Here is a 13501-nt window from a genome sequence, read left to right as displayed (position 1 = left end):
CATAACGTCCCTTTAACAAAGTTTTTTCCTGTGAATTTCATAGATTTTATTAGTGAAAATGTTTCATAATGTTACATCGCTGTATTAAATTTCCTCTTTTAACATATATGAAAGAACTGTAAACCTCATTTAACAAAATTATTTTGCAACGCATACTGATGTATGTCATTATCAGCAGTGCATGATGATTTCTTTTGTTCTTTCCATAGATTCTAAAAAAATGAATGCCCTTAGGGGAGAATTCATGAATTGATCTCCCCATATGTTTATAGTTCCTTCTTTTTGTTTTTTAGCATTTGTATGAATGTCACTGATTGTTGAGGTGTGTTTGAATGTTGCACTATGAATGGTAAGTGTGTGAGATTTTTACTAGCTTTTTTAAGCAAAATAATGTTGCTGTTCTACTGTGTTTTCTAAATTTTGAAGTGTTTAATAATTTGTGATTGATTCACTTTTTCTAATTTTTGTATCATTTAAAAATCAATTTTGATATGCTTTTGTAAATATATTCGCTGGACATTTTTTCTGGTCTTGATGGTATATACTCTGGTCCAGAGGTTAGAGTTTTCCTGCGTTTTCAGTTTTTGCATGCTGGGGATGCAAGTCATGGTTGAATAGCCTAGGGCATGTGGCTCGACCACAACCCCATTCCCACAAAACCACCCCCTTTATCCACTGCACTTACCCTGCATCCTTGTTCAGTGTCCACTATACCCTCTTAACGTGACCAATGGTCAGTGCTTATGGCCTCTAGCCATGGACAGTCTCCACAATCCATGGGGAATGGGCTACAGCCATGCTGCATGCCACAATAAGTAAATAGGAGTAGGCATGTGTCATTGCCGGGCCAGGCCCACTGTCCATGCACCAAAATTATATTACTATTTTTTTTAACTTACATTTTGACACTTTGGAAAAATAAAACACTGGACAGTTTTACAAAGAAATGCTTTCAGATTCTTGCTGAAGCTCCTCCCACAGGTTTGCTGTAATACAGTCCAGCACTTGAAGATGTAGCCGCAAGCAGAATATTTTTTTCCCATTCAAACATAGGGTTACGGGCATGGTGCATGCCCCAATGAGCAAATCAGAGTATACATGTGTCTTTGCTCAGGGCAGGGCCCTTGCCCAGGTACCAAAGCTATGTCATAGTTTTTCATACTTACATTCTGACACTTTAGAAAAATAAAACACAGGACAGTTTTGCAAAACCATGCTTTGAGGTCCTTGCTCATGCTCCTCGGAAATGTTTGCAGCAATCATGACCAGCACTTCGGGTGTAGCCACAAGCAGAATTTTCTTTTCTCTTTCAAACCTATCTAGATATATAAAAACGTTACCATAAAGCCGGTCCTGGTGGCTATGCCCACTTTAACCCCATTATCGGTTCCGTGTGGTCATGGGAAGTAGCCAGATTATATGGGGCATGGCCTTTGGCCATGACCTGGATAATCTTGCCACTACCCATGGCCACAGGCCACACCTCAGTCACCAAAGGAATATCACTATTTTTTGTACCTATATTATGATACATTTAAAAAAATAAAACATGAACACATTTGCAAAACCATGCTTTCTGGTCCTTGCCAATGTTCCTTGCCAAAGTTTGCTGCAAATCCATCCATGTTTTATTTTTTGAAAAATTTCAAAATGTACGTACAATAAATAGTCATATAACTTAGCACCCACTTGACAAAATCCATTCAGACTTTGCACAAACATTCAAATCCGGGTCTAAAATCTTTTTGCAAACTTTAGTGCACATCCGTCAAATGGCGCCAAATGTATACGCCTTTCAAATATTTTGGTACCCCTGCATCCAGTTTTGCCCACCTCTTGGCGAAACAGCACCAAACTTTACAGAACTATTCAGGGTCATGACTAAAATAATATTGTAACATGTTATGCAGGATCATGCAGTATCATTGAGTGGCGCCAAAGTTATAAACCATCAAAAAGCTGCTTTTCACCGACCCTGTAATGCAGAAATATGCATAGATGTCTCTGAACATCTGAGATGCTTGCAAACTTCGTAGAAGAAAATAAACCAATTTTGGGCATTTTATGCCCGTATCCCATCCCATAGTCATCACCCCTCACCTCACCAGAGATAGTTTCATTAGTTTGGCAAGTGCATTTTGTGTATTTTAATATGGTTTTAGCGCAATGTCAACGGACTATGGGCACTGTTCGCAAATCCAACATGGTGTCTATTTCAAAAGTTTTGATGCACCTCACATTTTTAATTGACCAATCAGTGAGCATGTATGATGTTCGCAAACATCATGCTGCTCTCTTATTGGTCCAGAGGAGTCAGTGGATTTGGAATCAGAAAATTAGTCAGCGTACTGGACCCAGGTATCACACATATGTTTACCTATTTTTTGCCCATTTTAAAAATAACTATTGAATGAATTTACACTAAAATTTTAAAAAGCACGCTTTCGGGACCAAGCCACCATTCCTGACGCAAATCTGGTAAAAATCCATGCAGCGGTTTGGGCTGTAAGCGCAAGCACATTTATTTTCCATTGCGTCTACGTGGATATCCACACATTTTGCCACTCCCCCTTTAACTTCTCCGTCCCCTGGACACAACCGCACCAAACTTTGCAAAACCAATCTGGGGGGCACATTTCGCCACTTAGAAGAAATGCTCATTGGGTCCCCATCAAATAGCATATCCGTTTCAAAAACTCTAGCCATAACCCACAAATCTATGTCAAATTCTGCTCCAAGATACCTCACTTCCAAATTCTCAAAAGCCTCAAACTCCAGACTCACTCGCTCAACCTACATCAATCGACTCAACACCCCCAGATTCTGCCACCAAAGAGCTGGAGGAGCAAGCTTCCCGATCATCGCTGCCAAGAACTGGAATGATCTCCTGTCATCACTGAGACTTGAACACTCCTATTGGTCATTCCGCAAGCAGCTTAAAACCCTGCTTTTCTCCCAAAATACATAGCGACAGCCTTCCTCTTGCAGCTCTGACCAATGCCCTGGAGCCTGTATTTTTGGTACAACGTCCATTCATCTCCAGGCAGTTCAAAGCCTGCAATGTAAACATGTACGAAATAACGTTAAAGTTCATTGATTTTTTTTTTGGGGGGTGGGAAAGGGCAGATAAGTGGTTGGGGGGGGCGGGTATAGGTAAAAATAGGTGCAGCCGGGGTGTGGGGGGACCCCACCCAAAAAAAAAGAAATTTGATGAACTGTGTTGTTAATTTTATACACTGACCTATTGCTTGAATCAATGTGCCTTGATGCCCCCTGGCCTAGTGCTCTATATAAATGCTAAAATAAATAAATAAATACAATAAATATACTTTTCCTGGGAGGACAAAGATATAAGCCGGCCAAAAGTGTTCTTTCTATGAGTTGAGCAACTTAACTATTACTACAGGACCGTTACCTCAGGCCCTGTAATATTTATATATAAAAATCACTGAACAAACTTTTTTACATGGATGTTATGGTTAAGTTGCACTAATAAAAAACCTATAATCTTCGTTAATGGGACTTTATGGTTGCAAGTAAAACCGAAACACGCCAGAAATTCGCCAGTTATGGTAAGCTAAGCAACCATAACTCGCGCCACCACCGTGCACTGCTCTGACTAACACCCAGGACATCAAAGATGACATCACAAATGTCTGTACAAATCTCTCCAAAAGCGATCCACAAAAGACATATAGTAAGTGATCAAGAAATATACAGCTGCCTCCATCCAACCTAGAAACGTGACTGCTTCCCATGTTTTCCCAGCACTCGCACTCCACTGCTTCTCATTGATACTTTAAACATGTTTTCAGTATTCATCGAGAGAGCACTGGAAACAGAAACAAAGTTTAAAATGCTACAATAGTGCAGTAGGACATGTTATCATCTCTGAGCGATGTAGAAGCTGCGGTCCATGTCTCGCAGGGCTCAAATTGTCTTCCCCGGTTGACTTAAACATTATTGAGATGAATCTCCAGGAACATTTGTGAAGGAGCAAACCAATACATTGAAATGATTTGGTATATCACCAAACGCAGACTGAGTATATCAGCTACACTATGCCCAATGGCTCAAACTTGCCGCTTGAGTTTTTATAGACCCTCAGATATGGTTAGATTTGCCTCTCTTGTCCTCATACTCTAATTACCCTCTCTCAAATCGTTCACACCTTGGATCTTTTCCGACTGACCAATGGTTCAAACATGTTCTCCTGCCTCAGTGCATACAGTTTTTTAAGAACCTTGTCTCCTTGAGTTTGCCAAGTTCGGGGATTCTGCTCTGGTTATCAGGCTTCCTTCACAATTTTATGCAAATTTCAGTTGCTAGAGTGCAATATCTTAGTTTCTAACAAATGCAGGTACTAGAGCGCAGTCTATTTGTTTCTAAGAATTGCAGGCGCTAGAGTGCAGTCTCCTAGTTTCTAACAAATGCAGGTCTTAGAGCACAGTCTATTTTTTTCTAAGAATTACAGGCGCTAGAGTGCAGTCTCCTAGTTTCTAACAATTGCAGGTACTAGAGCACAGTCTATTTGTTTCTAAGAATTGCAGGTGCTAGAGTGTAGTCTCCTAGTTTCTACCTAATGCAGGTACTAGAGCGCAGTCTATTTGTTTCTTAGTATTGCAGGCGCTAGAGTGCAGTCTCCTAGTTTCTAACAATTGCAGGTACTAGAGCGCAATCTATTTATTTCTAAGAATTGCAGGCGCTAGAGTGCAGTCTCCTAGTTTCTAACAAATGCAGGTACTAGAGTGCAGTTTATGTGTTTCTAAGAATTGCAGAAGCTAGAGTGCAGTCTCCTAGTTTCTAACAATTGCTGGTACTAGAGCACAGTCTATTTGTTTCTAAGAATTGCAGGCGCTATAGTGCAGTCTCCTAGTTTCTAACATCCAGGGAGGTGCTGAATCATTTACTTCCTGGCAAGAGTGCTTAAGCACAAGCAGTGACACCATTTTAGGAAATGTGAGGGTTTGCGTGTGTACATTACCTTGTGCATGTATCTTTATTGATATGGGAAGTGAATCGAGAACATTACTGGATTTAACATGGTGCATATTTTGGGCATGAGATTAAATAGTCCTTGTGGGTAGGCACTAGTGAGTACTGGGCAGAGTCCGGTTTGCACACTCGAGGTTTTGCAAGCTGAGTGTAAAATATACTTCTGGTGTACTGGTGATCTAAACTATGATCATATATATATATATTATATATATATATATATGTATATATATTATATATACATATATATATATTATATATATATATATATTTTCTTTACAGGTGCTGCGGTAGGTGGTTAACTTGCTCAACTCATGGAAAGAACACTTTTTAAGGGGCTCATAACTTTGTCCCCTCCTGGACGATTCCTCACCAAACTCTGCTATAAAGATATAAGGCTCCCTCGGAATGATTCTACAAAGATTGAAAGATTTTCACCAACTTAGCAGCAGGAGTGGCGGCTTGGTCCCGAAAGTGCACTTTTATAAATTTGGTGTAAATCTGTCCAGTTGTGTTTTTTTTTTTTTAAATGGCCAAAACGTAGGTAAAAACAAAATCAGTGATATCTGGGTTTGGTCCGCGTACTCCCTTCCTGATTCAGGGTTTGCGGACACTTCTGGGCCAATCAGGGAGTGTAGTGATGTCTGCGGACATCATATGTGTCCGCTGATTGGATGCTCAAAACAATGCGGTGCATCATATTCTTTCAAACCATCGCCATGTTGGCTCCGCGGATAGAGGATAGCGCGGTGGGGAAAAAGTCTGGAAAACACATTTAGGGTATTTGGTGGCCGAAAGAGGACCTGGAAAGGGTGGGGAAGTGAAATGAAGATGATGTGGAGCTATTTGTATTGGTGAAAAAAGAGCGTGCAGTTGCCACCGAGTCTGCGGACACAGCATTTATCAGCGGATAACACTGTGAACAAAAAGTTTGCAAAACACATTTGGAGTTATTTGGTGGCTGAAAGAGTGCCTGGAATGGATGGGGCAGTGGAATAACCTTTTCTAGGTGAATAAAGGGTTTACAGATGCCGCTGAGTCCACAGTAAATTTTAGTGTCCGCAGAAACCATTTGGATGGCCGGAGGGTCTGGGTGAGTTTTGTTATTTGAAGGTGTTTATGGTTTAATTATATTGTGGTGTGTGTAGCCAGTTGACACTGGCCACACACACTGTAGTATTATGTGAATAGTAATTATAGGCACTGTTGGGGGACTATGCAGTATTTGTAAAGTGGTGGCATTATATAATTGAAGTGTATATGGTATTTATGATTGTACATTGGTACATATGATTTTTACAGCTTTACTTGAAAATACATTACCTAGGCTTGCATCACAAGGTTTTGCTAGATCAAGAATTTTGATCATGGTAGGTATTGAAATAAAGACCTTGAATATGGTAGTTTTTAACAAATTGAAGACTAATCTCCAAGGATCCAAACACACAAGACACACTAAGGGGGTATTTTCAAAGGTATGTTATTTTGCCATTTATATATTTTTACACATCCTTGTTCTTCTTTACCTTCTATTTGCATTTCATGTCCCAATTCCAACTAGTTTTGAGATTAACTTGGGTGATTGAGATAGACTGAGCACAGCTTCCTTCCAGAACCGTGATTCATAGAGGTTGCTTGTTAGTTTCAACAGGCTTTGAGATATTAACTCAAACCGATATAGCCTCATGGAAAGAGATAATGGGTCTCATTACACGGTAGGCGGTAAGGGATTACCGGCACCGGTAAGGGCACCAGTGCCGGTAATCCCTTACCGCCCTTCCACGATGTCCCTTAGCGGGTCCCTTCCTTAATGCCAGGTCTGACCTGGTGTTAAGGACGGGACCTGTTAAGGGACCTCAGAGCTAATAACGGTACCGCAAACTGCGGTACCGTTATTAGCTACTTCCCCATTCCCATTGAGCCCTACGGGGGCTCAAATGGGAATGGGGAATGCTTCCCGGAATGGGGATTTACCGTGTCCTCCAAGGTCGGAATGACCCAGTAAGTCCCTATTCCGGCAACACGGACCCGAAATGCGGTAAGTGGTAGCCATGGCGCTAATAGTGCCATAGCTACCGCCTACCATCTAATGAGGCCCAATGACCTTTATTTTTTTTTTAGAGTGCTCACACCTCCCGTCATTTCTTTAAGTGCTGAAAAACAGAGTGTGATTTGCTAGTTTGGATAAGTAAATCCATACTCGGTCACTCAATGTGTATCTAATTTTTATGTAGTGTTTTGCAAACCGACCACCGGCCCCGTAATTTGCATGGAAGGGGACCATCCGCATGTGCACTAAAATGTGCAAAACATAGGTGCAAAACTGTACGCAAAATTCTACTTTCGGCCTAGCTTTTGTACCCTCTTCCTGGGTAAACTCTTGGAGAACTTGGTCCTCCCCCAATTGATCCTTCAAACTGAACTTGATGTTTGTCTCCATGATCATCATTCTGGATTCCGGGCATCCAGAGGCACAGAAACTGTTCTTCTGAACACCCATGAAGACATGCTCGCAAATCTTGACTTAAAACTCTGCTGCTGTTCTCATTATCCTCAATCTCCCCTCTGCCGTTGACACGGTCAACCATTCTATCCTCATGAAATAGCTCTTTGATACCCTTGGCATCACTGACCAGGCACTGGACTGGCTGACCTCTTTCCTCACTAACCGCCTGTCATGGTTCTAAACTGAAGTAGTGTTGTTGGCAATTCGCTGTGTGATGTGTATGGGTGGGTTTAAATATTTGGAGGTTAAATCTGGTGTTAGATTCATGAAGTTGGGCCTTAACTGGTACATTTAGAGTGTGGACACTAGCCCAAGCCAAGATGGAGGTTATAACCAGTAATCTGATTGGCTGGGGAATACATAAGGTCAGTTGTGGAACATTCTCAACTACCTTTCATTGTCCTTTGTCCAGATTAGGAGGTCAGGATCTAGGAAGCTCAAGGAGTTGAGGACTTAGCACTTTTGGGCCTGTCAGGAAAAGGAGTTGAAGAGAGACGTTTATTTGTGTAGACCAGCAGACACATCTAATCAGAGAAGCAGTCATCTATGTCAGAGTTAAGTGAACATTCCCCTCTTAATGCTAAATAAATTTAAAGATAGCGTTGCAGATTTCTTCATATGAGTTTCACAGTTAGTTTATGAATTTGAAATCAAAGTTGATTGACTCAAGTTGTTCTTTGATTTAAATAATGGACAGCCTTTAATTGTGTTTCTTTACTTGTGCTGGTTCCTGTTCACATTTCAAACAAAGAGCAAAATAGTTTTTTTTTTACTCCGTTGTGCCATCGTAAAGGAAAGGTCCGGTCACTGTGTCTTTCCATTGCTAGGGAACAACAAGGCTCGGGTTTCCTTGGAAAGCTTTCCTTCTGCGGGAACGCTGTTAGCTTTCTATTAGGCCCATGCATCATGCATTTGTTGGGCTTGAGAGGTGACACGGCTTGTCCTTTCAACGCTGCTTGGACTCCTTTGTAAAGCTAAAGCACATAGACTCAATTAGGAGTCAGTTTCTTTATTTAAATATGCAGGTTGCGCATTGACTATGACACAGCTTGTCTTTTCTCTGCCGCTTGGACTCTCAAGTATAGTGAAAGCACGGAAACTCATTTAGGAGTCTGTTTCTTATTTGAAAATCCGGGTTGCACAGTGACTATTGTCCTTACCCGTGGAGACAGAGAGCGCAGGGATATGAGGTCTACAGCTGCAATAGTGCTCCTTAACACCGAAGAAGTAATGCCTTAATGTTTGGTTCTGTGACCATGTATAAGTAGTATTTACAATGATCATAAAGGAGACACAAAGCTCTGAGTGACTTTGGACACTAGTCTACAGTTTTCATACTAATACTATAAGTTAATAGTTGAGTAAGTTGAGCTCTAAAGGCATGGACCTTTGCTAGTGTTTCAAATAAAATAACTGAGAATGAGTGGAGAAGATCAACAGTGCATATATAACTCTTCACATACAAGTCCAGTTAAAACTCAAAGAACTTCCTCTGGTCTATCAGCAGAGGAATTAACAGGTGTACATCTTAAAATAATGTTGGACCTGGGATTCAAGTAGGACAGAGATGGGATGTTATATAATAACCTGCATTGTTGTTTTCTCTTCCTTCGACTAAAAATATCCCTGAGGGCACTGAAGGAATATGTTTCTTTTTATTGTATCCACTTCCCATTTCCCCCAGGGGTGTTGTGTGCTCATCCGTGAATTAGTTGGTTGAGTGCTCCACGCCTTTGAGGGTCTGTCAAGGTTAAGCAGCTCCTGCGGATTTTTCATCAAGACTCAGCCTGACACCACCCTTCTCAGTTGCAGCTGGGCCCTTTCTCCTCCACCACTTCACTCTCTACCTTCAGTGTCCCCCAGGGCTCTATCCTATTGCCATGGCTCTTCAATGTCTATCTCCACCTTCTCTCCTCATTTTGAGTGTTATGCTGATGGCACACAGCTTACCTTCAAACTTCCCTCTACTACCTCTTCCTCCTCTCTCATCCCTGATTGTCTGACTGCTACCCAAGCATGGTGTGCGGCTAATGACCTGTGTCTTAATGCCAGTAAGATGGTGCGACTTTATATTGGGACACCTGTGCCCTGTTTCACTCCTGCCCTCTGGCCACCTTGTCTGGGCCCTCTACCCTCACCATCCTGTGAGTCCAAAAAATCCCTGTGCTATGTTCAACTCCTCTCTATCCTTTACCCCTCACATCTTGGAACTTGCCAAGAAAGTCCACTTCCATCTTTACTCCCATTCTCTGTTTCCTCACCTTTCCCCAGAGGTTCAGTGTTTCCAGAGTTCTGGTCCTCTCTTGGCTAGACTTCTACAACCCGCTATTCAATCGCCCCTTTCCTCCCTATGTTCCCTTCAGCTAATACAGAATAAGACTGCAAGACTTATCCTTGGCCTCAAGCCCAGGGACCATATCTATTCAGGCCTAAACTCTTCCGCTTGCTGCAGGTGGCTGCACAGATCAAATTAAAGACCCTCTGCATCATCCACACGGCTGCCTGGGAACTGGGACCATGCTATCTCCAACTTTCTCTCCCTAAATACTTTCCTGCTAGATGCCTCCACTCCTATACCTCCTATAACTCCTATAACTCAAAATCTCTTCTTGGCAAACACTTCCCCAAGAAGAGAATGGGGCAGGTATCTCTCTTCGACTGGTATCTCTCTTTGGAACAGCCTCTTTCCCTTTCCTGCTAATCAACCCACTGCTGCGGAGACTGGCAGCCTGGACCTTCATGAATCCTACAGGTTACCAGGCTACTGCACAGTCAACATCAGCACCTTCTCCCCTAGCACTGCCCTTGTGGGCCCCCTAACTGGCAGATTGCATCTCCGCCCATGCACTTAGCCAGCAGCCTCTTCTCCTGGTACCCACTGGCAATTCACACACAAGCTCTCACCAGCACTTGCCCAAACCTTACTCCCTGCCACCCTCACCCCCTTCCCCCCCTTCACTGCACTTGCACATCCAAATGTCACAATGCCTAGTAGGACCGCAATTGTATACTTACTGTTTGTTGCCATTATTATTTACTCGCCTTGTTCCCTCCCCACTTTTTCTTGTGGTGCCTGCAAACATCATTTTGTTGTATAGGTGCCAACAAATACTCAATAATAAATAAATACATTTACGCCAGCATTAAACTTCCCTGCTGCTGTAAATGCTGCTGTATTTGTTTGGTGCAGAGGATAGGGATCTGGAAACAGACATTCCATTCTGGGATGCCTTTCGCCATACAAATGCATGAAAATGAGGAGTACATGAAAATTAATACATACTTTGATAATGAATGAATTGTATGTGTTTATTCTTCTTCATTCCTGATTGAACATGAGCTTCTGCATGTTTGTGTGTGTGTTTATGTATGCCTGCCTGTGCGCATGTGTGTGTATATGTGCAAGCATGGGGTGTGTGTGTGCGCGCGCGCGTCTGGCAGTCCACTAATGGCACTATGGAAAATAAGACAGGTACATAGGATGGTGTACCAAGGTGACACCAATAAGCAGGCTGATCAGCTGATCACATTCCTGCTGTGCTAAAATCAGGAAAAGCTGAGGGAGCCATTATAATTAAACTTATTTCAGAAACTTGCAATTAATAAACAAGGCTTGACATGCTCTGTATTGTTAACTTCCTGAGGGACCATGCTTAGACTATTTCAGTGTCGCTTAGTGGCACACATGTGTTGACATTGGTATTCTTCTTTGTCATTTCCCAGCTGCATGTCTCTGATTCTGAGTCAGCTTCCAATTGAGCAATAGAAGCAGAGGAGAGCAGCTGCGAAATGACACAGAAAAATGTCTGTATAAGGCCTTGCATCATGATAATAAGGGACCCCTGGGGTTCGCTGTAGAGTGGATCTCTTTGTCTCCCATCTGATTTAAAAGGTGCAGAACCAATTAGTGCTGTGTTGTAAAGCCCGGCAATCAGACGTATTGTTACTGGGTGAGGGGTCAGAAATTTGTGGCATACAACCTTGTGAAGGTTTTTCATAATATGCCATTTTATTAACTTAACAGAATTTGATAAACACCTCACTATCCCTACCTAATGAGGATGTCCCTGTCTATCAAAGTAACTAAAGGAAACACTCAAACAAAAGGAATCTGTCCCTCACACTTGTACATGCAAGAAACTTAACAAGGTGATATATGGCAATTCAAATATAACAGAAATAACAGTTATGTTCAAAACCAGACAACAGTCAACAGTTCAACATAAGGATGTTCCATCTCCTAACAAAGTTCTAATAGAGTTCCTTGTGCTTCAATAAGTTTCTCACTTGGACGTATATTCAACAAGTCTTTTATATCTCCACTGGTGGCAGAGAGTTCCACACTACTGCTTCTCAGAAAGTAAGTGTACTTCCTCATTTCATCAGTATCAACAAAAATACCTCTGTCAGGATGATTCTAAAATAGTTCACAAAATACTTGTATCAGCAATATTGATTTGCCCAGATGATTCCAAAACAATTCACAATGTAGTTTAGTCACATTGTCACTTCTTCTTCAATGTTTTTAACCACAGCACAGTGCTTTTAAACTTTTAACCTGGTCCACTCACCTGCCAGGTCTACAACCACAAGGTCCATTGCCCTGGTATACTCGCCTGCCAGGACTAGTGAAACTGCTAACAGTACTACAAGTATTTCTGTGGCATGGTTTAATTCAAACAACTTATAAAGTCTTTTGACTTTCCACAACATCGGTTTTATCTACCTTTTCTGGGAAAACATGAGACACATTGGTGCTGTTTGTTCCACACTTGTGATTGCCACATGCAATGCAGGTCACGCTGCTTTCCTCCTGCATACTCTTTTTTCAGAAGGGCAGCTTTCCTTCCACTCTTATTTACCAACTCTAGTATTAACCAAGTGCTGATAATGTCTTTTTGTTGCTCTTGCTCTTCTTTGGCTTTGCCAATGCTTGTTTATTTCAGTTCCGCCTATTGCTTCTTTCTCCCTCTGACAATAAGGTCTATAAACAACTTGCTTCTTAATTGACCTATCTTGCCTTTGCCAATGTTGGTTCTTTTCAACAAGCTTTGCTATTGCCCTCTTTTTGGATTTGTCAACAATTGTTTGTACGGGCTACTGGTAATATTGCCCTCTCTTGTTGTGGGCAATTATTCTGAACCCCATAAACACAATGAACCTCATTACAAATGTGGCGATAAGGCAACAGCGGCACCGGTAGTGCTACCGGCGAAGTTGGACCCATACCGCCACATTACGAGTTCTACTTGCGGGTGCAGCTTTGCACGTCTGGTCAGACCAGGCGTGCAGAGCGGCACCCGCGAGCAGAACCTGTGATTGCACCGGCACCATTATGAAGGGTGCTGGTGTAACCATGCTCCCCACCCCCCTTTCTGCCCTATGGGCCAGAATGGGGATAAGGAGCCCGGCCATACCGGCACCCGCGAATGGGCAATTACTAGCCCATTCAACTTGTAATGGGCGGTAATGGCCCATTCGAGGGTGACGGTCCCGGTAGCGAGTTTGGCAGTAGCCGTGCCCTTATTTAGGGCACGGCTACTGCCCAACTTGTGATGAGGCCCAATGACACCTTTCTGACCTATTCACCAAGTTCTTCTTGTGCTACTTTCTTCTCTTTGTATCAGCTCAGTACTTCAAAGGATTATTATAATGCTTTACATCAGTTCAATAGTCACGGCCAGCTGGTGATCACAGAGCACTCCGGGGTCACAATATTCTAGTCAACTCACCGGGTCTTGCTTCCGCCGGCTCTGCAGCCTCCAGGTCTTCTGCTTCTTCTGCTCTGATCAGCCTGGTATACTGCTTCTCTTTGTTTTCCGTGGCCTGTGCCGGTCAAAAAAGGAGCGTTCCTCGCTCCAAAGGCTCTCTAGTGTTTGCCTTTCACCGGAGCCTGACATATTATGGAGAAGGCTTCTAAACCTCCTGCTTCCCGCTGTGCAACCTCTGCAGCTACAGTCTTGAGGGGGGAAAGCTTTCCTAAACAATGCTTCCTACTGC

Source organism: Ambystoma mexicanum, chromosome 14 (genome assembly GCF_040938575.1).
Source record: "Ambystoma mexicanum isolate Mex_15411 chromosome 14, UKY_AmexF1_1, whole genome shotgun sequence".
NCBI classification, from domain to species: domain Eukaryota; kingdom Metazoa; phylum Chordata; class Amphibia; order Caudata; family Ambystomatidae; genus Ambystoma; species Ambystoma mexicanum.
The sequence above is the reverse complement of the archived record's forward strand: the minus strand, read 5'-3'. Positions refer to the sequence as shown.